At 42.7% G+C, this 24616-nt stretch overlaps 1 long non-coding RNA gene across 1 annotated transcript; it reads right to left on the reverse strand.

The window, feature by feature from the left end:
* Positions 1 to 10797: 10797 nt before the first annotated feature.
* LOC118244080 (uncharacterized) lies at positions 10798 to 20470 on the reverse strand. The gene is made up of 3 exons (XR_004777443.2): positions 20301 to 20470; positions 19461 to 19558; positions 10798 to 11117 (listed from the first exon to the last, which is right to left on the reverse strand). It is a non-coding gene; the product is annotated as an uncharacterized LOC118244080 (long non-coding RNA).
* Positions 20471 to 24616: the final 4146 nt, after the last annotated feature.

Genomic DNA, 24616 nt, shown 5'->3' on the forward strand with positions numbered 1-24616 from the left:
TGCAGATACAAGAACCAAGGATAGTGCAAAGCACACTTAGTTCTAAAAGCCTTTATTTTCACTGCTCTTTCTTGGCATTAGCAATAATGACAGCACAGCTTAAAAAAAAAAAAAGGCAAAAACAAATATTAACTTGACACTATTTTAAAAATGTTTTGTTGGATAGATTATCTGATCAGCACTTCTCTCCTTGAGGAATTCTGAACTCCTAGCTCTGTCACATCCTCTTAGCACCACCATGTTGGAGAGCTTATGGGGGATGGTGGCTTTGGGTTTTCTTTTTTCCCCTTTCAACTGATCAAAGACATTTATTCCCGTTCCATCTCCCTTGCCCAGAGCTTTAGGTTACCCAGCTGCCTGCTCCTGAGCCTCTCCCTAGGAATGCACAGTCTCTACCACAGAAATCTGATAAGGCTGAGGAGCTCTTCCTAGGTACCAGGCAGCAGTGTCTCCAGCAGGCCTGCTGTGCATCACCCTTGACACCTCTTTCATTCTTTCTGTCAGTCTAACCAAGATTAAGTGAGCCTCGGGAGCTGTGTGCTGCACTTTGGGCTTAGCTTTCGCATGGCAGACTGCAGTCACCAAACTGAAACAGAGCACGATCCACAGAATCCCACAGAGCACGATCACAAACACAGAGATAGAAGAGGCTAGTTAAATTCATGGCTCTGTCCCACAGCCCATCATGTTTATTTTCCTGTGTTTATTTTCTGAGTGTAAATGAGTGCAGGCTTTGCTTAAAAGATCATATCAGCAGAAGGTAATCTTTATGTTGTTTTTGGTTTTGTCTTTCTTGTAATTTATGAATATCTTCATTTTTACCTTCATAATTATTTTTCATTTCCCTATTTCATCTCTTTGCTGGTTAGATGTATTGTTGAAGCAATTATTTTAACCACCACAACAACCCCAAACCCAGAATACTCACCGTAGGAATCTCTGTCTTGGGAGGCTGTTAATTGATTAGCTCCTAGTCCCTTGAGTCTATCTGCAGAAAGGATGAATATATATATATATATATTTTTTATGCTGCCTGGACAATGGTTTGGCCACCCCTGTAATTGGACAAGTGTTGCAAGAGCTGCTCTCAGCTGGCCGTAATTGGCACTGGTCTCCGAGGAGCTGGTGCCGAGGACAAGTGCTTGCCCGTGGATGTCTCCAAACACAAGGGTGGGGAGAGGGGTGAGGGGAGACAGCCTGCATATTCCCACCTGGAGAAAGGAAGCTGATTCCTGCCCTTTTTCCATGGTGAAGTCATTGCAGATGCACTGGAGGGAATCCCCAGGACAGAGCCTGTTGTTCCAAGCTGTAGCATTACTGCAAAGCCCTTAGTATATTGGCTTGTGCTGGAGATATTAAGGGTGGCACAGCCAGCAGATTGCATGGTCCTACTTGGCAGGTTACAGAGAGCTACCTGGATAACATTCCCAGCAGGCTGAACCTGTGCTGCTGCTATTTAATCCAGTCTGGTAGACACAAGAGCCTCTCTACCTAGAAACTTCTGTGGGGCAGTCAGGACCCTCCTTTGACTAAGCTACCACCACCCCAAACACTCACCTGAGGCTGTCAGGCAGAAGACACTCTTCATGGACTGTAGCAGTGTGAGTGTCTTGAGGAAAGAAATTACTCCTCCAGAGAGTGGGGTACCTGTGAATCATAAGGCCGACGCATGGGGCAACATTAAGTGATCCAGGTAGGAGAAGTCTTTCACAGTTTTCAGCTGGCATAGGAGAGCATTGCTGATTCCTAGGAGATGCCCATGCAAGTCTAATTGCAGCAACCAGTCCTTTTTCCAAAGCCCTGCTCTCCTGGGAAATGAGCCTGTCCTGAAATGCCTGCGGTCTTCCCACCCACCGGACCAATGTCCCAGTTTCTCTGTTCAGAAGAAAAGGGGCTGATTAAAATTCAGGGCTGCTTGGCCCAGGCTGCCTGCACAGCATTTCCTTTCTTGCTGTGAAAGGCTAGCCATGTTGCTCTGTTCTCCCCTCCTCCTTCACCTCCTTTGGTGTCCTGCTGATTTTGGAGCTGAGACAGGACCGGTTGCACATGAGGTGCATGCCTTGTGAAGCCCAGCCATTTCTGGCCTGGGGGTCTTGATTTTAGGTGTTTACCTCCCCGAGGGTTAAGCTCACTCTCCGTGTTTGTGAGGCTCTACCATGAGGGTGAGCGCTGGCTGGGAGCTAGAAGGGCTAAGGTGGTCGGAGGCCTTTGAAAACACAGGCTGTTAAATGCTGAGAGAGAGGCACAGCTCAGAGGTGAGATTCGTAATACTGAGCTGACCAAATCGAGACATAAAAGCTGTTTTCTCCCAGAGGTAGGACTGAAGGGGGCTGCCAGTCAGTGAACTCATTTTGCCCACCAAGTCAGAGCAATATGATTTTTGTGGCACCAAAGGTGCCAGCAGTATGAGTTGCTCCTGTGCTCTTCCAAAGGCCCAAACATCCCCCCCCCCTCCAAGATTTCGGTTCTCATGTCCAAATTTCCTGCATTTTCCTTCTTTCTCTTCAGATCCTTTTCCACCATGCAATGTATCCACAGATATTGGCTTTTATCTGTTCTCCCAAGCCCTTGCTACGTGCATGGCTGCATAGGCATCAGCATACCTATTCTGTCTGAATCCTACCTGATGATGTCCTCTGTCTTTCTCTGGAGATGCCAAATTATCTACCTCAATCTTCCCTTCTGTCCTTGATGTATCCTGTTCTCCTTTACTGCTTTGGTGTTCCCTGGCCATCACCCCACCTTAATGTCCCTGCTTTTCCCTCCTTACCTCACCTCCTGAGTGCCATCAGACTTTCTGCTTCTTAAGGGAGTCACCTGAAAATTACTGGTTGTCACACTCATTTTAGGCTTTAAGGTCGCTCTCCCTCCTCCCTCAAAACTGTTCTCAATAACTCACTAGGACCCTTTGCAATTTGAATATCGCTTCATCAAGGAAGAGGAGGAGATATGTCTTGTCTTCTGCACTGGGAGCCAACTCATGATAAAATAGGGAGGAGAAACAGAAAAAGAGCAGAGAGGATGCAGGCCATAGGCTTCAATGCTGTTAAACATTTCTATCAGTAGGACTCTGCAGGAGCCCTTCCTCATGGGACACTTGTCTGCACTGTCAAATCCAGCTGCCAAAATCACCAGTATTGTCTCTGTAGTATACGCAGGAGTCAGTTTGGGATAGGACGATGTGATGACAGCCCAGGCTCACTGATCCATTTTTATAAGCTGGAGAAACAGTTCCTTTAAGTTTTCAACCTAATAGATGTTACCAGCCTCCTGAGATTTTCATCCCTCTTGGCTGGAGCTTTCAACGCATCAACAAGTCTATGAGGGCGTTCACAGATACCAGTCCTAGACCAGGGAGAGATTCAGGCATTTTGAAGTTGAGCCCCCGCCCCATGCAGCAGCCGATCTCTCTGCAGAGGACAGCTAGGGAGGGAGATCAGCCCCTCCAGGCTAGCAGTTGCCAGTGGACAGCCCCTTTTTCTCTACTGGAACCATCTTGTGCTCATTATTATATATATAAAGGCGCTCTCATCTGATTCAGACTGCCACATATAACCTTCTTAAAACTGTTGCCTGAGCACTGACAACATACATGTGCCTTGCTCTGCATTTGGCATGTTTTGGAATAGCCAGGGTAAACCTATTTCTAATCCTAAACCAGTGGCCGTGACTCACTTGGTAGGATTTAACACCCTGCTAAGATAAACATGCCACTGTTGTGATCTGTGCTTTTCTAATGAAAGGGTAGGGAGGCCGATCCCGCATATGAACAATAGACTTTTGTATGGCAGCAGCTCTAAAGTCTTAAGAGCCATTTACCGGAAAGTGCTCAACTGCACATTAGCTGTTCATAGGAGCACGCATCAGAAATTCCCTGCACACACCCATGGAGCAGGCTGGGAGGACGGGGCGCTGTCAGCAGCCCATACCATTTGCCAGGCATGTACTTTCGGCTTTCCTTTTGGTTCACGTGGCCACTCATATTGTTAATGTTAATAACTACCATGTTATTAAAAGTCCACTAATGGCTAGCAAAAAAATAAACAATAATAATAAAAAAATGTACCACCTATTTACAACCCACTTGCCATCAATGTAAATACCCTTGTCAGATAAAAAGCGTAAGTAGCATGAGTCTCTTCCTCAAACAGTTTGGCTGCCACTCGCCTGTGCTTTCTGTAACTGGATGTAGTATAACCACACACAGGAGCAGGAGCTACCAAGCTGCAGAATTGCAGGCAGGGGCTCCTGAGAGCGAAACATTAAAATGGCTGTTCTGTACAGGCTGATGTAGAGTTAGGCATTAGAGAAAAGGGTTGTTATAGGCAAACAATCACATCTGATAGAATTAATCAGAATAGGTGATTTTGTTGTTTTCTTTCCTGCAGTAAATTTTGATGATACAACTTCTTCCCTTTCCCAGTAGATATCACCATAGGGTGTACCTGTCCTTTTCTGTGACACAACACACAGAGAAGGTCCATAACCTTCCCCTAGGGCGACAGAGTGTCTCCCAGCCCTCAGCAGCAGGGTCCTTCCCTTGCACCATTATTAGTAAATTATGCAGCCATCCAGCACAGCTGGTTCCCTACCAGCCATCCCTGACCCTTTTCTTGCCCTCTGCAGTCTTGCCTTCTCCCACACATGTTCCTCTAACCGCAGGCTTATTAGTCTGTGGCTCCTTGTGTTCAATCAAATCAAATTACCTTTTCAAACAGCTTCCTGTGTACATTCAAATTATGAAGCTATGATAGATACCTCTCTGGAAACAGGTACCAGAGTCCAGCTGGGAATGTCTTGATGGTTGATCCTCTGAACAAGCTCCACATCTCCTGTGTCTTTTATGGAGATCAGGAAGCCTTCTGTGTCTCTCTAACCTTCTATAGATCTTCCCAGAAACAGCCCCATAAGGGCTGCAAAACTACTATCCCATGCTTTCCTGGAAATTTCTCTTCATTTTGTCAGCTACTGATGTGAGACTTCAACTAAGAAGCAAAGAGTATATTTAGGAAGATAGGGCACATACAACTCCACCTCTTGCTTATCATCTGAAATGAGTAGTTACTATTCTGCTTGCATTCTTGATTGCATATTCATTTCTTAAGAACTGTTAATATTCCACTGAAGTTCTCCTGCCTCCAGAGAAGTGCAGAGACTGCTCATCATGATCACTCTGTCCCTTCACAGAGGCTGTTCAGTGACTGCAGATGGAGGGAATTAGCAGTTGCTCCCCACACAATATGGAGAGTGCTTAATGGGGACCTGAAGGTGAAAAGTGTCAGTCTACTACCACCAGTTCCTTAATCATTTAGCAGTACCCCAGGAATGGTCACCGCATACAAATAGTTTCAGCCTGGATTGTATCTCTGGAAAACCATCCTTGTTGTTTTTTTCCTATTAAGAGTCACTCACAGAGTCTGTTCCAGGACCCAGTGCAATGCTGACCTTGGTGTCAGTACCTTCAGTCCTTCGTGTGCCTGTGGATGGATACCCTTGGCTTTCCCACGTGAGAGAGTTAAAGCTTGGTGATGTCAGTCTAAGCAGGAGGCTAAGGACTTCCGAGCATTGTAGGACAAGTCAGGAGAAATGTGTTGGAAAAACTGTCAGAGCAGCAGGCAGGAAATCTAGAAGCAAAATCTAGTTCCTAACAGGCTACTGGCTTCAATAGACTCTCTGTGAGAAAAGGTATTTCTTTTCTGTTTGCTAGATTCCCTAAGGCCAACAAGCAGACCACAATGGACTAAATAAGTCTGTAGGTACTTTAAAAAGACATCTCGATATACTTAAATGTCAGAAATTATAAAAATGATGCTAAACATGGATTCCTCCCTGCCAGCCCTCTGGAGGTATGGTAGCTTTAATTATTCATCATTAAAGACTGAATTAATTGAGTTTTTTCTTAAACATCCTCTTCCAGAGTTAGCTTTTTAAGTGACTGAGAGTGTTTTTCTTAGACCAATAGAAATAAATCCAGAGTATACTACAGAAAACCTTGGTGTCTTTTAATTGTGAGATTTCTGCTCTGCAAGGCAGGAGAAGAAAATTAAGGAGTAAAGCGACATCACATGGAGGAGTGCCAGGGAGTTTACTGGAGCAGTTAGGGACCAGAAGACAAACTGCTGACCTGTTTTCCTGATTAGCAGACCCTTAAACAATCCAACTCTCCACATCTTCCTTTAATGATCAGAGGCAGAAGGCAGACATGCACAGCTCTCTGTCTGTTAAAGGAGCAGAACACACGTGACGAGGTTTTCAATGACCATATAAAACCCATGCTACAAAAACCTGTAATGAACGGTAATTAATTTTGATTTTCAGCACAAATGATTCTGGCTTTGTGTATAAATACACCCACTTCCCTCTGGCCTGTCTTTTTCACTGGCCAAATCTGGCCGTGACTCAGGACTGCTGTCCCCTGAGGTACTTACTGCGCGATGCAAGGTGGGGCTGCAGCCCTCTTGGAAACCGCACCTGTTTCTTATACACTGGACTGAAGACCCTTGGCTTTTATCTTCCCCAGCACTGTACAAACTGACTGAACACTGTTAATAACACAAGCTGAGCCCTTTTTGTATATATGGGCCTGCAGAAAGCAGCAGCCAAAGCAGCACCAGGCTTCCTGGTGCTCACCTAGGAGGGTTAGACATCCCAGCTGGACTGTCTCTGTCTGTCCTTCTGCTGGTATCAAGGGTGTTGCAGCACTAAGAACCGGCATCTAGGACCTACAACGTGAGGTCAGTTTAGATAAGCAACTTACAAGAAGGCTCCTAAGGCCTTGTAAAGGGCTCAGCCTTTTACCTGGAGATTCCCAAAGGAGGCATGAAGGGCCAAAGCTCTCTTCTTGCAGGCAATTTATGCTGATCGTGCAGGACGGTGCTGGAAAGACCAGGAAGCTCCTGCACTTGATGCCAAGAGGTTGCACTGAGCAGGCTGCCACAGGGAAAGCTGTGGAGCTGGGATCTCGCTGGTGAATCTGTGTGAATGTGCTTAGTGTGGCTAGCAGAGTTGTGTGCATTTGGAGAGCAGGGAACTGGCAGCACCAGATTTGTCACGTAGCAGTATTTGCGTTTCCCCACGATGGCTAGATATACATGAGTTTAGACAGCCATTGAGAAATTTCAAAACTTAAAGATATGTAAACTACAAAGTATCCTCTATCAGTGGGACTAGAAGCTGAGAATATATTTGTTTACACAAAAACCTCAGGATTGTGCAAGTGTTAAGAATAGTGGCTGGATGAGGGCAGAGGGCAAAGATCTGTAGAAGAGATACTTACAGCTCCCTTAAGCTGAGCCTGTGTTGAGCCTTGAGACTGTTTTAAACTACGCCACAATATGCACAGGCTATTTCCCAAGTGGGAATTCAGTATGAATCTAGTTGTTCGTGGTAGCTTTTGAGGGAATCAGGGCTGTAGTGACTGTTTGGTATGTAATGGTGCAGGCTGTAACTTAGCTGTCAGCCATGCAGAGTCCCTCTGTAGAGACAAAAACACAGGCAGGAAGGCTCATCTATTTCTCGTCCTTTGCATTTCTCATGGAGAACCACGAGAGAGCATTGACTTTAGCAGCTGAAAGCATTCAGGGCTTGGTTCTGCAATGAGTGGAGCTTAAGCCTGTGTTTTGGGTTGCAAACATCCTTTTACACTTTACGTGTCAAGGTCCTGATATGGGATTTTAATTAATTATACTTTTAAATTTTCTGCCTTTCTATTTAAGCAGAATTCCAATGGAGTTCAACTTTTGCTAAGAGAGAGCTCCTTGGCAGCATGTGGAGTATCTTAAACCTCAGAAAAACAGATAAAATATTGCAGCCTAAGTAGTTTGCTGAAATTACAATTTGAAATGGGTAGAAGTCCTTTCATTTCAGCATTTAAACAGAAGTACATCTCTCCTAAAGATGTAATCTATGAAGCATGTCAAAGGTTTTTGACATTTGAAATTATAGCTCTTGTACTGAAGAGAGGCTGTCAATTTGTAGCTTTGTATTTTTTCTCCCTGTAAATGTGAGTAATTTCTCTTAGCCCTCAGTACATCACCAGTATATTGTTGTTTGTGGAACTGCTTGGATTTAGTAGATGAGAATCAATAAATGAACCATTTACTGACTGTGAAATTGACTTTTATAATTGAGAGACTGCTGAAAATGTATGTATACGTGAGGAAAACAAAAATCAAGCTACATTATATTGTATGTTTGTTGCAGGACTGAAAGAAAAGTTGATCCTTTTGGATAAAAGCCCCAGAATCACATAAAATTTTGTTGGAAGAGATCACTGGGTGTCACCTGCTCCAGCCTTCCACCCCAACAAGTGCTGTCACCAGCACTAAGTCAGATCAGCTATGAATTTGTTTAGATCAAGTCCTGAAAAACTTTCAGAGAACAAGACCACACAACCTTTCTGGTAACATGTTCCTGTGCTGTTTAAAGCATAATTAACTAAAAGCCCATATCAGGGCCTTGACTTGTAAAGAGTAAAAGAATGCTTGCAACACTACCCTCCCAGTAGGAAAATGTTTTCCTTTCTATAATGCAAAAGTAATTATTCATGTTTTCTACTTGTCAATTTTCAGTTTTATGCTAATATTTTTCCTCTTAGGAGGAAAAAAAAAGTCCCACCTGCACAGACTTCAGGGTAATAGGGGAAATCTCCTTTCCAATGTCACATATCGGGCACCTCAGCTCTTCAACTCAATTAATCAGCTAGGGTCTCTAAATGCCTTGCTAATGGAGAAACAGTGGCACTTTTAGGTGGAGATCCAGAGGAACCACGCTACTTACAGCTGTCCAAAATGCTATTTCATCACTAAAGGTGGTGTAATTCTCTATGAAGTCAGCTGGAATCAAGTCAGGATGTTTTCTGCTCATTGTGTGCAACAGCTTGGAATATTTTTGAAATGAGCTAAAAAACATGATAGGATGCCTGGAACAATGTAACCTGGGCTGAAGTTAATGTTCCCATACTATGGACCACTGCAATATTTAGCTCCTGTGAAATAATGCTGGGTAGTGGGAGTTTCCTGTGGATGGTTTTGTTGATGAATCAATCCTACTCCTAAGGCAGGAAGCCCTGTTGCTGAGGCTTTTCCCAGAAACACACATACATGAGCAACATGTTCAGCTGCTAGGTGCATATAGAGAAGGCTTGCAGTTTCTCATACTTCTTGGATACCTTACATAGCCTTTAACAGTAAGTAGTAGACAGGCTTCATAGAGAAAGAAGTGGATGGTCTACAGAATCCATTTAGAAATTTATGACAAGTAGGTGGTAATATAAGCACTTGTTAGAAATGACTGTAGGGCAAAATTAGGCTTATAGTCACAAATCTTGCCTTAGTCTTCATTTTAAACTTATACTTTGAGTCTTTTTTCAGGTAATGGGCTGGTGCATATCACTGGGCTTAAGTAGCTCGTTTTTTGGAGGACTGGGAATTCAGATTTAGATCTAGGGTTAGGATATTTCTTATGGCAAAAGCCTATTGTCAGTTTGTCGTGGGTTTTATATGCATTTCCTGTAGAGTTGCCTCGGTCTTTTTTTCTTGAGTGGAGCATTCTCATGCTCCAAATGCTATGGGATTTTATGAACTTCCTGTAAGAATTCAGAAGCACTTCTTAACTTGCTGCTCAGGTTTGATGCACTCTTCCAGTCTGGTTGAACAATTTCCATTTGATCAATTCTCAGGTATTGAACTTATTTGACCTCCTGCCTCAGTTACTTCACTGGACTTGCTCAGCATACCAATTTTCCTCAGTGATTCTTCCATATTTATTCAGAAGCTGAGATTCTCACTTATGTCATGGCCAATCTTTCTTTTATCCTGCTTATCATATCATCTGCCCCCTCCAGTCTGTGAACCATGAGTTGATAAAGAGAGAAGCTGAACATAGCAGTTATAGGCGACCTGCCAGCTTGTACCTGGAAACCTGTTCCTCCAGCATCTGACTCCGTTTAACTAAGCCTGGACATGGTGAATTATCAAAGGGAGTTCTGCCTCTGGCTTTCTGCTTTTCCCTAAGAACATTCTGTGAAAATCTATTTAGTATCATGAAGCATATAAAATGACAAACAAAGCTGTCTTCCAAAGGCTCAAAGGCTTGACCTTAGAAGCGTGTTAGCAGAGGCCTCATGAAAATGGAAGCCAGACGTCACATTAAATGCTGCAAAGTCAGTGTGAAGTTCCATATGGGTCAAAGCAGCTTCAAAAGGATTGGGGGGGGGGGGGGGGGGGTTGTTAATGCATAGGTACTGTGTCATGGCATTCTGTTCATATGTACTTACTACTTTTAGCAACACAGCAAAATCCTTTATAAACTGAACTTGTCCAATCAAGTGATCTAATTTTGATCTTAGGTAAACTATTGAGTTTAAAAACCAATGCTGTAATCTGATGATTTGGTAACATGAAATACTACTTTGTTCATGTGTGGCTGCTAAAATTGCACTGTGTTTAGAAATGAGGCAATCAGATAACATTTTTTGATTCTGTTGCTCCCAAGGCAGAAAGTGGATTTTAATTTAAAAAAAAAAAAAAAAAAGAACACTACCTTTTACATTGGAAAGAGGGATGGAAATGCACAAGTCTTAGGACAAGTAATTAAATGCATGGGTGGAAAGAGCTGGCTTAGTAGAAAAAACTATCTGAAATAATGGTTATTAGAAAATCACTTAACAGACCTGCATATTGGAGCATGCAAAGAAGTACTAACAGTACTATGTGTCATGACATATCAGTGCTGAATTATGAATAGAGAAGTTCTTGATGTTGGTTTAAAAAAAAAAAAACACTTCATGCAGGAAAACAGGATTTAATTGTTGTTTATTTAAGTATAATTTAACTCTTCTCATCAGGAAGACCAAATTTCAGAAACCTCTGACCAGGTCTACTTAGCACTGTGCACTGAGGTGAACCTCAGAAAAGCAATCTTGTCTGCATTGAAAGCATACTCAGGCTCCCTGTAATTCACACTTTGACAGGAAGCATGTTGAAGTATGTCTCTCTTCCTCCTTGGCATACGACAGTTATCCTCTTGCCCCCTTGTTTTCTGCACCGTGTAGTCTTTCAGATGTTACCATGCGTGGGCACCACATAGCCACCTTCCAGGAGAGCTGCAGGGAATTGCTGCAGAGGAATAGAGAACTTCAACACTCAAAGGAGTGTTTAATGCCCAGCGCTAAAGGACATAATTTATTGTATGACTACTTCTGCTTATCCTTGTTTTCCCACAAAACAGTGAGTGAATGCTCACAGATAATTGCACCCATCCGTACTCAAGATCTACTTTACTCAAATTTCCTAGTCAAGCAGACACCTAGAATTACTTTATAAGCAAATAAAATACAAATGATCTCTTCATCCCACATATAAATATATTAAAGCCTTCTGGGAAATATACACTGTGATATTTCTCTTATGCTTACTCAGATGCCCTCAGTGTGAATTTTTACTAATTACCTAGAAAGTTCACGTGCACAAACCTGCACAACATATTTGGCGTGTTTTTGATATGGAGTCCAGTATATCTAGTGAGTTTGAATTAAGTGGGTTGAACATCAATCACCAAACACACAGAGCTGTGCATGGCACTTTCTCTCTGTTCCTCTTAAAAGCAAATTGACAGGAAGCTTTGTTGCTGGCAGATGAGCTCTTACCGTCTGAGCAGAGGCACTATTGTTAGCATGAAATCGTAGAGATTCCAGTAAGTTCATAATAAGAGGAGAGAAATCTAGGACTGTTTCAGTCTCAAAGGTCAAATATGTACTGATGTAAACCTATGTACTTTCACTAAAGTCAATGAGTCTAGGCCCATTCACAATAGCTGAGCATTACTGCCTGTATGTAATTAATCTGCGTTTTTGTGTGTGTTTTCTTTTTTATTCTGCATGACTTGGCACCCATTGAAAGCCAAAGTACATTAATAGGACTGTATGAATTGCCTGTAAAGGCAGACCTATCTTCTCAGAAGCTTCTGCCTTGCTGACGAGTGTGTAGGAATACCATGTTGTTAGTCTAACCAAAATGATTCTTAAACAGATTTCTCCTCTTATATTGGCCAGGGAAACACGGAATAAGAGAAACAACATATTATGAACCCCCCATTATTTTTTTACTGCTGTGGAATTTAGGCAGATCCTCAGAAGAAAATAAGGCTTTATAACTCTCAATGCATCACTTCTAGGAAAGGAGACATAGAGTTGGTCCCTGTTGCATGTTTTGCTACTTCGTATTTACCAGTACATCAGATAAAGTACAAGATCCAGTGCCCAGTCTGCCCGTTTCCTCTTAACCCAGTGAGTGGATACCTGCATTGCTGGATTACAACTTGTGCCTTGTTTTCTGCTTAACGAATCTTCCAGTCTTTTTGTAAAGTGGGAGAGGCAGAGGTGGATCATGTAACACATACAGCCCATAGGCTAGCAGGTTGGGCACCCTGCTTGCAGGAGGTGAGAGAAATGTGCGTGAATCTCTTATGAAAGAAGAAAGAATTTAATCTGTTTCTGGCAGACAGTCCTACAGAGTTGTATTTGGTACATCTTGAGATACTTGGGTAAAGTCCTATCTCTGAGGAGACAGGTGCTACAGGAAGCATTCCCTAGCCTCTAATTGCTAAGTATAGGTGTAATCCACTAACTGCAGCCATCTGGGAAGTGATGCTATTTGAAGAACTTCAAGACTCTCTAGCTCTGGAAGATGCTGTGTAAAATGAAGCACTATCCTGGTTTACATGGACTGTGCTCAATCATCCATAAACTTCATTGGCTGTTGTATGACCCTTAGGTTTTAAAGGTTCCTGGCATCCCTTTATGTCTGGGTTATTTGGAATCCTCAATGAGAGCTTCTTCTCTTTTGTTTGACTACTTCAGATTTAAGTGCTGAGCTATCCTATATTTGAGTGTTGTGAACTGGAATTACCGTTTCCTTCCTAAAAACCTTAATGAGCTGAATTAGAAGAATACTGAAGTCATCACAAAGAAAAAACAAAACACAAACCCCTCCTTTGGAGACATCACATGCAATCCCAGTCAACACTGCTGAAGAAAGAGGCAAGATTAGGGGTAGGGGAGGAAAGAGGGTCTGGTAGATAGGAAGAGACGTGGAGAGCTAAACAAAGGATCAGAAGCAATATGCTTGCTATCTGCAAATAAACATGCTACAAAAAGAGATTTATGTAGGTTAAAGGACAAAGATAGTGCAAGATCAAATAGCTGTGAAGTAGCCAGAGTTAAATAGAGCTGCATGAAAGAAAGCTGACAAACTGTCAGAGGAATGAGATTCTGGGGTCCCTATCAGAAAAAAGTGACCTGAGGGAAACCCAATTAAATAAATAAAAAAAAAAGTATCAGTTTATGAAAGTGACAAATGACACCTGTCAGTCTGAAATCAGTAACCCAGGATGTCCTGTTTAGTCCCATGTCCTATGTTTATCTTTCAGTAAAAGGGTTGGTTTTTGTTAACTTTCTAGGAGGTTTATTTCCTCCTGTGCTGGAAATGGGTTACAAAATATGCATTCTGGTTGTTGTTCCAGGTGCAAACTAAAATATTTAGGTTCAGTTTATTCTATTCGCAGAGGAGTGCATGTTCATGCAGGAGGACACTGTTCTAGCAGCTGATGAGCCGGAGGAGAGGCTGTACTGCTTTCAGCCCCAGGCTGTTTGAAATGATTTTTCACTGTCCTCTATTCCCTGTGCTCATGAAATCACAAAGACAGTACTACCGGTTCTAAATATTCTAAATTATAACTAGAATAGTTGCTGTAACAGATAACATCCTCATTTTGTGTTCAAGATATCAAGATAGTAAGAATTTCAAGAACCAGAACTCTAAGTTGTCATTTGCCACCTGGTTTTAGAGATAAAAGCTTCATTTTTTATAGTTACAAGAATAACAGCTGTCATTTTTTAAATGAGAGCTGAGATCCTTGTACATGATTCTAGAAACTGGGACTTCACAAAAATACCAAATAACATGCGAGAGAGAGAAGCCTTCCTCAGACAAGTATTTATTTTTCCAGATAAAAAACATACAGCAAAACAATCTCTCCAGAAAGTATGCTGGTGGCATGGGTATTTTTATAAGCCATCCTTCCTAGCAATGGGTCTGGAGGAACAAGCAGCAACAAGGAAGTGCAATGTGAGAGGAATACCAGTTTATTGTGGGAGCAGAGATCTGGAAGGGCAGAAGGGCGAGAAGGTTCTTCTGCATAGTCATCACTCCTGGAGGTACCCAGATCTGGCTTTGCCCAGACAGGCAGAAGAAAAGGGACTGTCCTTGAAGCTAAACACCTGGCTCCTGGAAGTAGCAGCAGGAAGCAAAGAACTTTTTAGGAACTACCTATGACTTTAAATACTTGTTTTAGGAAACCAGGCACAACTACCACCAGTGCGGCCTGCAAACGAGCGTTTGTACTTGAGAGCAAGCCAGGTCAGGCTGACACTCCCCAGCTTCTTGCAGCTCTAGAAGAAGCTACAAAAGAAACCCCCAGATCCAAACATCATGTTCCAGTTAACAAAAATCAGGCTGGCACTTTTGACCATGTCCAAACAATTGAGGAGGCTGAACACAAAGTTACGTGGTCAATTAGTCAAACATAACATTGCAAGACTTCTTGACCTTTCAAAACTGGAATGAATTTGCCAAACAGGAAAGTGTAGGAATGAAGCAGAACAAGTAATTCAGAAACCCTCTGGGTGTAATCTGCCAATGCCTTGCACCTTCAGCTTCATCTCTGGCCTCCTAGCAGAGCAATTTGTGAGTGTCAGCAGATTTCCAGCAGTGAGAGCAGAATCCTGCACAACCTGCTCTGTCACTTCTGCTTGTGTGAATTAGAAGAATGGTGTTATATCCCCATTTTATGCTGAGAAATGTGTGTCTCTCAGTGTATCTCTGACAAGTGCCTGCTCCAGCTGGGTTATTAAATGAATGTTCACTGCAGGACTAATGCAGAGAAGTAAGGACATACGGATAGCTGTACTGGTTCAGGCTGAGGGCCTCTCTGCCTCAATATTTGGTTTCTGACTATGCCGTAGGCAAAGACATGGGGAGGAATCAGGTTGGTGCAAGAGCATGTGATACTTCTCTCATGTAGTCTTCCAATATCTAGTTTTCATATAACTAGTTTCCAATATCTAGTTTTCTATTTTTTTTCTTGTTTTCCTAGTTTTCTTTTCAGGTTAGTTTCCTGAATTTGATGTGGTGTAGCTCTTTGGCAGCCTTCAGCTGATCTTATCTTCAAGTACTATGGGGTTTGCTCCCAAAACTGTTATCAACATAATGATGTTATATTTTTTCTGTTTCATTCTATTTTTTTCCTAATTAATACTAATATCCAATTTACTTTTCTGACTACTACCTCAATACACAGCCATGTGTTCATCCAACTGTTGTAACCTCAGGACCTCACTCTCAAGTACGTTACCAGCTTAAAGCCCAGCTTTTTGTATGTGGAACCATGATCTGACATGTACCACGTAAGCAAAAATATGTGTGGTAGAAATCTCATATATGGGTGGCACAACTTTTTATCATCAAGTCCTTTGAAGTCCCCTGGTCCTCCTTCAAGCTTTCCCATAGTGCTGAATACATGGTTGAAAAATGGGACAAATGAAAGGGCTGAAGACTCTGAGGAAGAAGAGTGAAATGCAGAGGATCTTTGGTCTGGCCCACATCTCTGGCTGTTGCTGTGTGCTGGCAGCATGTCCAGCAATGGCAGGAAGCCTCCGTATTTATACCTGAACTCTTCCTGGCCTGCGCATGACACCCTGTCCCACACCTGCCTGAAGCTGCCAATACATCTGGCCCCCAAGTAGCAATGGCTCCTGAGGCCTGTATTTTTTTTTTCTCACCTTGACCTGTATGTCCCTCTGCAATAGCTGTTGCTGTTTCCTCTGGAGATAGTCGCTGTGGCCAGGTTCCCTGTGGCAGTTTGGACGCAGCAGTGCAGGCCCGGCAGCATGGGGCCTTCTGGTATACCCAGGCCTGTCACAGGCTGAAGGTTTTAAGAAAGGAACGAGATGAAAGCCCAAGAATAAACCAGGCTGTCAGTCATACAAGTGCCTACGAGGGCTTCAGAGCAAACAGCAAATTGTTATTGTTGGTCCTCCTCCACTGGTGCCATATGAGTTTTGGTTTGCCCATGGAGCAGGCAATTTTCTCCCCTGGAGCCAAACCTTGCCTGGCAAGTGAGCAGGCTGCCTGCATTTTTGTTGCTGATTGTTATTTATTTTATTTTTTTAATAGGTTTCAAGTGAATCTAGCAGAATTGGCAATTAGTTTCTGTACCATCAGCATTCTCAGGATGTTAGTGCTGAAAAGCAAAATGCACACCAATTACTGCTACATTGTCTCTGTGAAATGTTCTGCTCCACAGACAGCTTACACATAATTCACCCAAACAGCTATTTCTCCAGTCAGGCTTTTCATCCACCTATACCACTTCATGGAGGAAGGGGATAAAAGCTGCTGCCCTTTTGCTTCCTGGAAGGATTTTGCAACCAAGAGTCTGGACTGGAAACACAGATATTAATCAGCTCCCAAACACCACCCCAAAGGGTAAATCTTTACATTCAGATATTGGCTAAAGTAGGCATAAACTGCTACCTCAGTTAGCTCTTCAAGTAGCAGCAAGCAGTGCCTTTTTGGAGATTGCTCTAAGTGGCAAGCAGTCATCTTTAAATTTGGGGAAAAAAAAAAAAAAAAACAGCCACTTGAAGCTGATTTCCCTGCTGTGTCACAGGGTACGGACAAAATTCCACTCAGTTCCCCTTCTGCCAGTAGGGGAATGCATAAAAACTTCACCAGTCATGAGCATTACAGTAATACAGTACTATTACTGTGCATATGTATATATGTAAATGTGCAGTGTATGTATATATGAGTGTAAAAACTGTGATACATGAATATGTATATCCATACATATATACTACAGCATGTGGTAGTACTGCTGCAGGATTACACTGCGCACTAGTTTTCCCCAGTTTGCACTGTTGCCTGGGTTTTGCGGAGGTAGGGGTTTTGCTGACAGTTCCACAGTGCTGGCGGGGAAGGGAGGGCAGAAATCCTCAGGCCTTTTGTTCCAGCTACATGAATTGCCTGATTTGACTTTCATGAAAAGGATGAGGAGTAAGGCTGTACTCATTTACACTCAGTACAAAGACTGCCACCCAGTGCCCTTTGAGGGCAACAGGAGTCTTTCCAAGTGAACCAAAACTGGAGGTTTTTCTGTAGTTTCAGTAGTTTCAGCACAGCTAACGGAGCTGTGAAGAACAAAGAAGAACAAAGGACACCATGCATTTTTGGAATAGCATGGAAAGGTCTATGCTGAGCTGCAGACAAGCCCTGTGCTTGTCTGGAACCACACTTATTAGTGTTCCTCAAGTCTGGGGTTTTTCTAAAGACTGCTAATCCCCCATGCCAGATCAGAGTAGTGACTCGGTAGGGAGTCCACTACTTGGTGTGTTATCAGCAGTGGTATGAAAGACACCGTGATCAGGGGTGGGAGGAGTGGGGTTGTGTCTAGAGGAAGCCTCCTCCTTCCCACCGTCAGCTCTTCTCTGAATTCCCCAAACCTAGGAAACTTGGCTATACAATTCACAGTACTGGGACATCATGCTTGCAGTTTTCCAGAGAAAAATAAAATATAAAATAAAATTAAATAGTAATGCAAAGCCTGGAGATGGATTTATATTGAAAAAACATGCCTGGACACTAATTTGGGAAGATTTGAGCTGGATGCTTAGACTGGCACCTACCTTGAAGGAGCACAATGAATATTAGATCATGACTCAGTGAAAACTTGCATCTAAATGCACATGGGAACTTTGTGGCTTGAATTTTTCTCTGCAATAAATCAGTTTTATTTAAGTAATACACTTGTCTTCTACTTAGGCATTCAGTGGAAGGGACAGTGACAGGATGCCCTGGGGACAGGCCTTTTTTAGTTGTCTGGAAAAATATTATTGCTTACATATCCATTAAAGCAATAATTCCACCTTAAGCATGTATAAGGTCAATGATATGTGTCCTTCTGTGTATTTACTGACCATATCTTTGCTGTGATGGCTCATTACTGACACTGCACCTTTTGCACTGAGGATAGGTGAGTATGAGTGGAGCATCCAATGCTGAGGTCGGCACCATTACTGGAAAACATCCAGCCTTTCTGGACCTGCTGCCGTTCACACGCTGCACTGACATTTTGCAGCTCCTAATATTTTGCTGCCCTGGGCAACCACCTATTATGCATTTTTGTTGTAAAGCCAATCTACCATGGAAACACCTCCAGCCCACCAGCAACTGCAATTTCATTAGGTCATTACAGAGATGTTAAAACACAGGTTGCAGATGTATGCGTTGCAACATGAAGCATGAAATAAGTACTGCTTTGCTTTGAGATTAGACTGCCGTCGGTCTTGTTTATGCCAGTGGAGTCTGGCATAAGTTCCTTTGTATCATTTGAGAATTTGTGTATGCAACAACAGGTAGATCCGTATACCTGAACCCCAACTTTAATAATTGGTCACTTTCACGAAAAACAGCGGTAAGTGCTGCACAAGGCAACACAGTGCTGCCCAGAAGCCCAGGGTGAGCATGCTGCATGAACTGCTGCCCTCGTGATGCCAGGAATAGGGGGTGATGTGCACGAGCTGTCACCGCACGGCTGGTGGGGACACAGCAGCATTGTTTCATCGGGCTGAAAGTCTTTGTCATGAGCCATAACGGAAGGATGACAAAGATTTGTCCCTCTGCTTTTTCATGCAGTGCGTGGCCCTTTAAAGCCATCCTTTGTGACCTCAGTGACTCAACATGAGGGACATCAGCAAAAGGGAAAGGAAATGCCAGAGCATGACACAATTGTTTCCAGGCGAGCAGGTTCCTGGTGGAGAGCCAGGTGCTGATACCCGGACTCACACGTAAGTCTTAAGTCGTGGAGCTGCTCGGGGTCAGGAGCTGTGCGTGGGGCCTGTGGCAAAAGCCGGCCTCTCCACATGCAAACTGAGATAGTCCGTGCATTTCTGTGAGCAGTGGTCTGGTGTTCCACTTGTGTGCAGGATATACAGTGCATCTGGAATAATTAATTTCTAAGCCTATTGTTGCTTTCTTGTGGATCAGAAGTTTGCTGCTTCTAAGGCCGGCTGACTGTATTCAATATCTCTTCCTGTTTAACTTTGTTATTCCGGCCTCCTGCCTTTTTTTAGGACCTGTCTTTTCATTTTTCCCTTGAACTAGAGAATTTGCCTAAAGTATGGATGAGTCATGGATACCGTATTTCCTCTTCTCTGCAGCACGTTCACATTTTTGAGCAATTACAGCTGACAGTGATCAGCTATACTTCCAAAATATCCTTTTCAGGGAGGAAAAGGGAGGAATGGTGATGCTGAAATCAGCCTGAAAGGTAAATCACTAAAAGAGAGAGAGAGAAATAAGAGACAGAGGGTCTTAGAAGGGCAGCCAAACGTGGGTACTTACTGTGCAGCATTTGATGGCAGTACTTCAACTGATAACGTTCCTGTAATCAGACACTCTGTCATACGTGTCAGCAGCCATCAGGCATACCACAGGCAGCTCTAAATACAAATATCAGAAGCCAAAAGGATAAATAACCGGAAGGCCTATTCATTTTCCCTGCTCACAGCATGGCATTTTCTGAAGGGTGGGAAGGTTAGTTTATAACAGAGGATGTAAAAAATGCTGCCAACTCTGCATTGTCCCATCAAAGCCATACAGCTCCAGCTCCAAATTGTGGTTCTTACCTCAGGGACTTTAGTAATGATAATTAATTATCATCATTGGATTCATTATAATTAATTACAATTAATTGTTAATTATGCCAATCATATTTTTAAAGCCTTTCATTTTTCTTTCAGAGGTCAACTTTTGCATCTTGTCTTGTGTCCAGGCTGTTTCCTTAAGTAGGTCTAGTGGTTTTGCTTCTCTTGTTTCTGTGGGATTTTTTCTTTTTCTTTCCTTATTTAAAAGGTGTAGCAAATATTCCCTTCATAAAGAAATCTGCTATTGAGGTTATTAAGGGCTAAAGTTTACAGGGTAACTATAACCACTCTCTTTTCACCCCTAAATTGTAAGGCTGTATGGGGTTGGTAACAGAAGTCCTTTGAGTATCAGAGAGAAAATCAGGCTTGTCATAGGCAGTGATTGACAAGAGAGGCTAATTCCGACTGTCTCTTTCCACATATCAGAGTACCTTATATAAGAGCCCATCATGCACTCATCTGTAATAGAGAGTATTTGTGTAACGATCACCGATGCCACACTACAGTCAGCTAGAGCCCTAGAAACGGTCATCCTGACCTTCAGTCATGACTGGAAGAAGATCATGTTGCAGTCCCACTACACACAGCAAGTTCTTCCAGCAAATCTTTTGTAACTTTAGCACAAGGTGGGCTCCATAGCTGCTCTTTTGAAGAAGCTTGTGTGGGAAGGAGTCCGCTCTAAGCATCTACCTCTGGAAGAGTTCTCAGCACAGCTGAAGAGTGCAGCTAGGAAGCTGAAATCTGCATAACTGTGCTGCTTCCTGGTTATTGCTTCATTCCTGATGTACTGCATCATCTCTCCTGACAGTAAACAGTGCTGTCAGTTTTTCTATCTACTTCCAGGGAGTGTATAGGACAGACAGGAGAGGAGAGTGCCAGTGCTCAGGTGCTGTATTTTGGGAGGCTGGTCCTCTGGAAGTCTGCTTGGTGAGGGACTCTCTGGGAAGGACAGGACAGTAGCTGAGGGTGAGGTACTCATTAGCCATAAAAAGTCCCTCTATTTACTTGCTTACTCATCTGAAGGTCTGCTGATAAATCTCAGAATATTGGACGGGAAACTGACTATTTATTGTGTGTTTTTCTTGATATAGCTAGAGCCTTACTTCCCAAATCTGTGTTGGATGAAACATTTCACTCCAGTTAGTGACCTGTCCTTCACTTCCTCAAGGACTGTCTTCACCCTCTTACAGCTGAGGGGAAAGCACAACCCCTTCTTCTCTCCACATCTCTTTAAGACATTCCCATGATGAGAGGCACTAATGTAATTGTAGGTGGTTGGCCTTCCAGCCCTCCATTTATGTGTAAGGGGCAAGCTAGTTTAATATGATTTTTAATATGATTTATATGATTTAATAGATTAATATGATTTATATGATTTCATTTATATGATATGATTTAATATGATTTAATAGATTAATATGATCAAAATGGGTAGAGTTACCCAGTGTTCAAATGGGGTTTTGCTATGTGTGTGAACACAAGTGGTCCCCAAAGACACCCAAAGAAGTCGTTTGTGCTTTACCAACAACAGATGGTAGGCTATTTGAAGGAATGTCGAAGGATCTCAATGAAGAGATGAGACTGATGCTTCCGAACTACTGGTCTAGAAAGACCCCAGTAAAGCTATGTTTATTTACACTTCACAGAGGTCTGAGAATACCATTTATTAGAAGACTGAGATACCAGTTATTGATAATTAATCCTTTCTTCAACATTTTTTACAACCATTTCCTTTAGTGAGAGTAACCATTATAGGCAGCATGCACAGAAGTGGTCCCCAGCTTTGTTTAAAACAGCACAAACTTTAATGCCTTTTTAGAGACAGCACCATGGTCCATTTATGCTAGCTGAAGATCTGCCACTTCAACTTAAATTATTTGAAACTGTATTTAGAGAAAAAGCTATATCTGCTTGAAGTAGTTTAGCAGTTATAAATGTAAGAGCTGGAAAGGATATCAGAATTGCTTGTTAAACCTCACCTGGGGGAAACACGGATAATTCTGATGGCTCTGCCCACAGGAACAGCTGCTGATAAATAGGGGATCAGCAGATAGTGAGGGTTAAGGTTAGTAAAAGGCAAAGTATGGAGCTCTGACCAGAGAGTCCCTGAAAAGAGACTGGCTGGAGGGATGAGTAGGCCGCAAAAAGAGTTCTCTTTTTCAGATGAGTTCCCCATGAGGGAGTCTTGGGGAGGGGATGAACCTAAGGCTAGCGTTAGGATTAGGGCTGGGTGAGAGACAAAGCCTAGAGCTCCATCTGGCATAGAGCTGCAAAGGGTCTGCCAAAAGATGGTGTATGTTGCAAAAACAGTTCTCCAAGGGGATCTTGTTCAGGGGAGGCATGACTGGGAGAATAGGGCTTTGGCTTAGTTATGGTCAATACTTGTGGTAAGGGTTAGGACAGGAGACAGGTAAAGCCTTAAACCCCATTTGGCATGGGGCTGCTATGCAGTACCCCAAAGGATGATGAAGGATGAAAAAAGATTTCTCCACAGAGCTTGTTTACACTGGTGTCATAGCATAAGGATCAGCTGAGGCCAAGGCCAGAGCCTAGGGTTAGCGAGGAACAAAGTCTACAGCTGCATCAGGTGTGAGGCTGCAGACAGCTGCCACAGCATGGTATAGACTACAAAATCTTCTCCCCTAACAGTTTTTTATTGTGTGCTCTAGATAAATTTCTTGGCATAGGGCTTCTGTGGCCTAGGCAAATATCATGGGAGAACACTGAATGAGAGAGAAAGCCTAGAGTGAGTGGCAGGGGTGTGAGATTGCAAAGGGGCTGCCTAAGGCTGGTGTAGGCTGCAGTAGTTCTCCCTGGAGATTTTTCTGTGATTCTTGGGTAGGAGTCTTGAGCTAAGGCTTGTTCATACTCAGTTTAGGAGAAATCTTAAGATTAGTGTAGCAGTAGTGATGGTGGTATAGGCACTGAAAATCAACTCAATGCTCTGACTTTGAAGAGCCAGATGTCTGGGTGCTTCTCTGGGCATGGAGTAGCCAACTCCAACTCTCTGCCCAGGCACTGTATTCTGATAGCTCTTCTTCATATGACAGTATGAGGGGTCTGACCACTGAAACTCACTGCCATAAAATCTATTCTAGAGTCAGCAATAATGAAAGCACAAGTATACTGTGATACCCGGCTGCCATTTTTTCAACCACCTCTTCCCATTACTCTTGTTCAAGGTGGCTTTTGGAAATACAATAGCAGCCAGTGTCTTCTCTACACTACTTTTGCTTCTTGACAATGCTGTTGATGTAATGTTAGGAATTTTGAAGAAGATAAATTGAAAGTAGGCAAGAGCAATCAGTATTTTATACTAAGTTAAACCAAGAGGACCTACTTGAGTTACTTGCCAAGAGTAAGTTAATATAAATCACTGGGGTTACAGATAGGGCAAGCAGTATGAGAGAAGAAAGTTGCCTAGGACTCTTCTGTTCACAAAGTCTTTGTCATCTTTTTGGACCATGTGTCCGTTGCCTTCGTTGTCTCACTTGCCTTAGTGCTGTGAATACCTATGAAGTGCTGGGATGTGAAAGGATTCTGCTAGTTTGAGATGTGGAGTTGGAGCAAAGGCTCATGCAATGCAGCAAGGTTCAAGGTAGAGATGCTCATGTCCAGCATGTAGGAATGCCAAATTCCCAGGTATAATTATGGAGGTGTTTGGGGTTGACTTTCGGGTATCTGATTTTCCTGAATCTGCTGGTATCTTTTGGAGCATTGATTGTATTGAGGTGTTAACTTACAACGTAGTCACTTCTTGCACCAGTGGTATAGTGATATTCTTCAACTGTTGGCCAGATATATAATAGCTTTCTCTATAAAGTAGTCTCAAGGGATGACCATTTGGCTCCTTTCACTAGGCCTAACATTTCCCACACTTAAATATGAGCCTGTCTCTGTGTATATGCAAACCTGAGAGAATTCCTGGTGGTAAAATACATTGAAGGTGAACTTGGGTACTAGTGAACAGTAGTTCACTGTTGAACTACAAGAACTAATTTTTTTTGGAACAACTTATAAAATGTTAGATTTTGTTTGCAGTCTACTTTGGAATAACTTCAAAACCTTTCAATGGAAAAAAAAAATATGGTATTCACTTCAGGTTGTCTCTCAAGAAATGACCAGAGTCTACCTTAGAGCTTTGAGACCTGTTAAAAAGCTTCATCAAAATAAGTGTATCTTGGTGAACTATTTTGGCTTTGACTTAATCAGTGCTGTTATGGAATTGCTTTTAACTGAAAATGTCCGTATTAGTTTGGCACATCAGTAGAGGCGTCTTTAAAATGCCCATTTACACTGTGTATTTGTTCTTACGAGTTTAGAGATTATGATGTTCAAACACTTTAACACTCCAGATTCAAAGACTTTTTGAACTTCCTGCTCTGCACCGTTTCTATTCTTTCCTTTCAAGTGAAAAATTAAAACTGTGATTAACAAACGTACATCTGAAATTGGGAGATCTCCCTACAGGCTGCAGAGGTTGGCTTATGCAGGAAATGTTGTTTCCAGTAATTGAATATGGCGATATAATTTATAGCTGCTCAGCCACAAGTTTGAACAAATCAGACATAATGCTACTGATTAATTGGATTTTTTGTTTATCACAGTACCACAATCTTTAGGCAAAAGATGATAGCTCCCATTTTATTTAAAGCTTTCCAGAAGGCAAAAGGCTTCTGAGAACTGAATTCCTGGCTTCTCACATTGCTGCCAGTCAATGGGATGACCTTCACACTGCAGAATTTGTAATGGCTTGCACAGCACCATATGCCCCACTGCTGAATCAGCCTACATGCAGTGTATGCATGTGCATGCACATGAGCATTTGCACACACATGCATGACAACCGTTTGG

The sequence above is a fragment of the Cygnus atratus genome, chromosome 3 (assembly GCF_013377495.2).
Source record: "Cygnus atratus isolate AKBS03 ecotype Queensland, Australia chromosome 3, CAtr_DNAZoo_HiC_assembly, whole genome shotgun sequence".
In the NCBI taxonomy this organism is placed as follows: domain Eukaryota; kingdom Metazoa; phylum Chordata; class Aves; order Anseriformes; family Anatidae; genus Cygnus; species Cygnus atratus.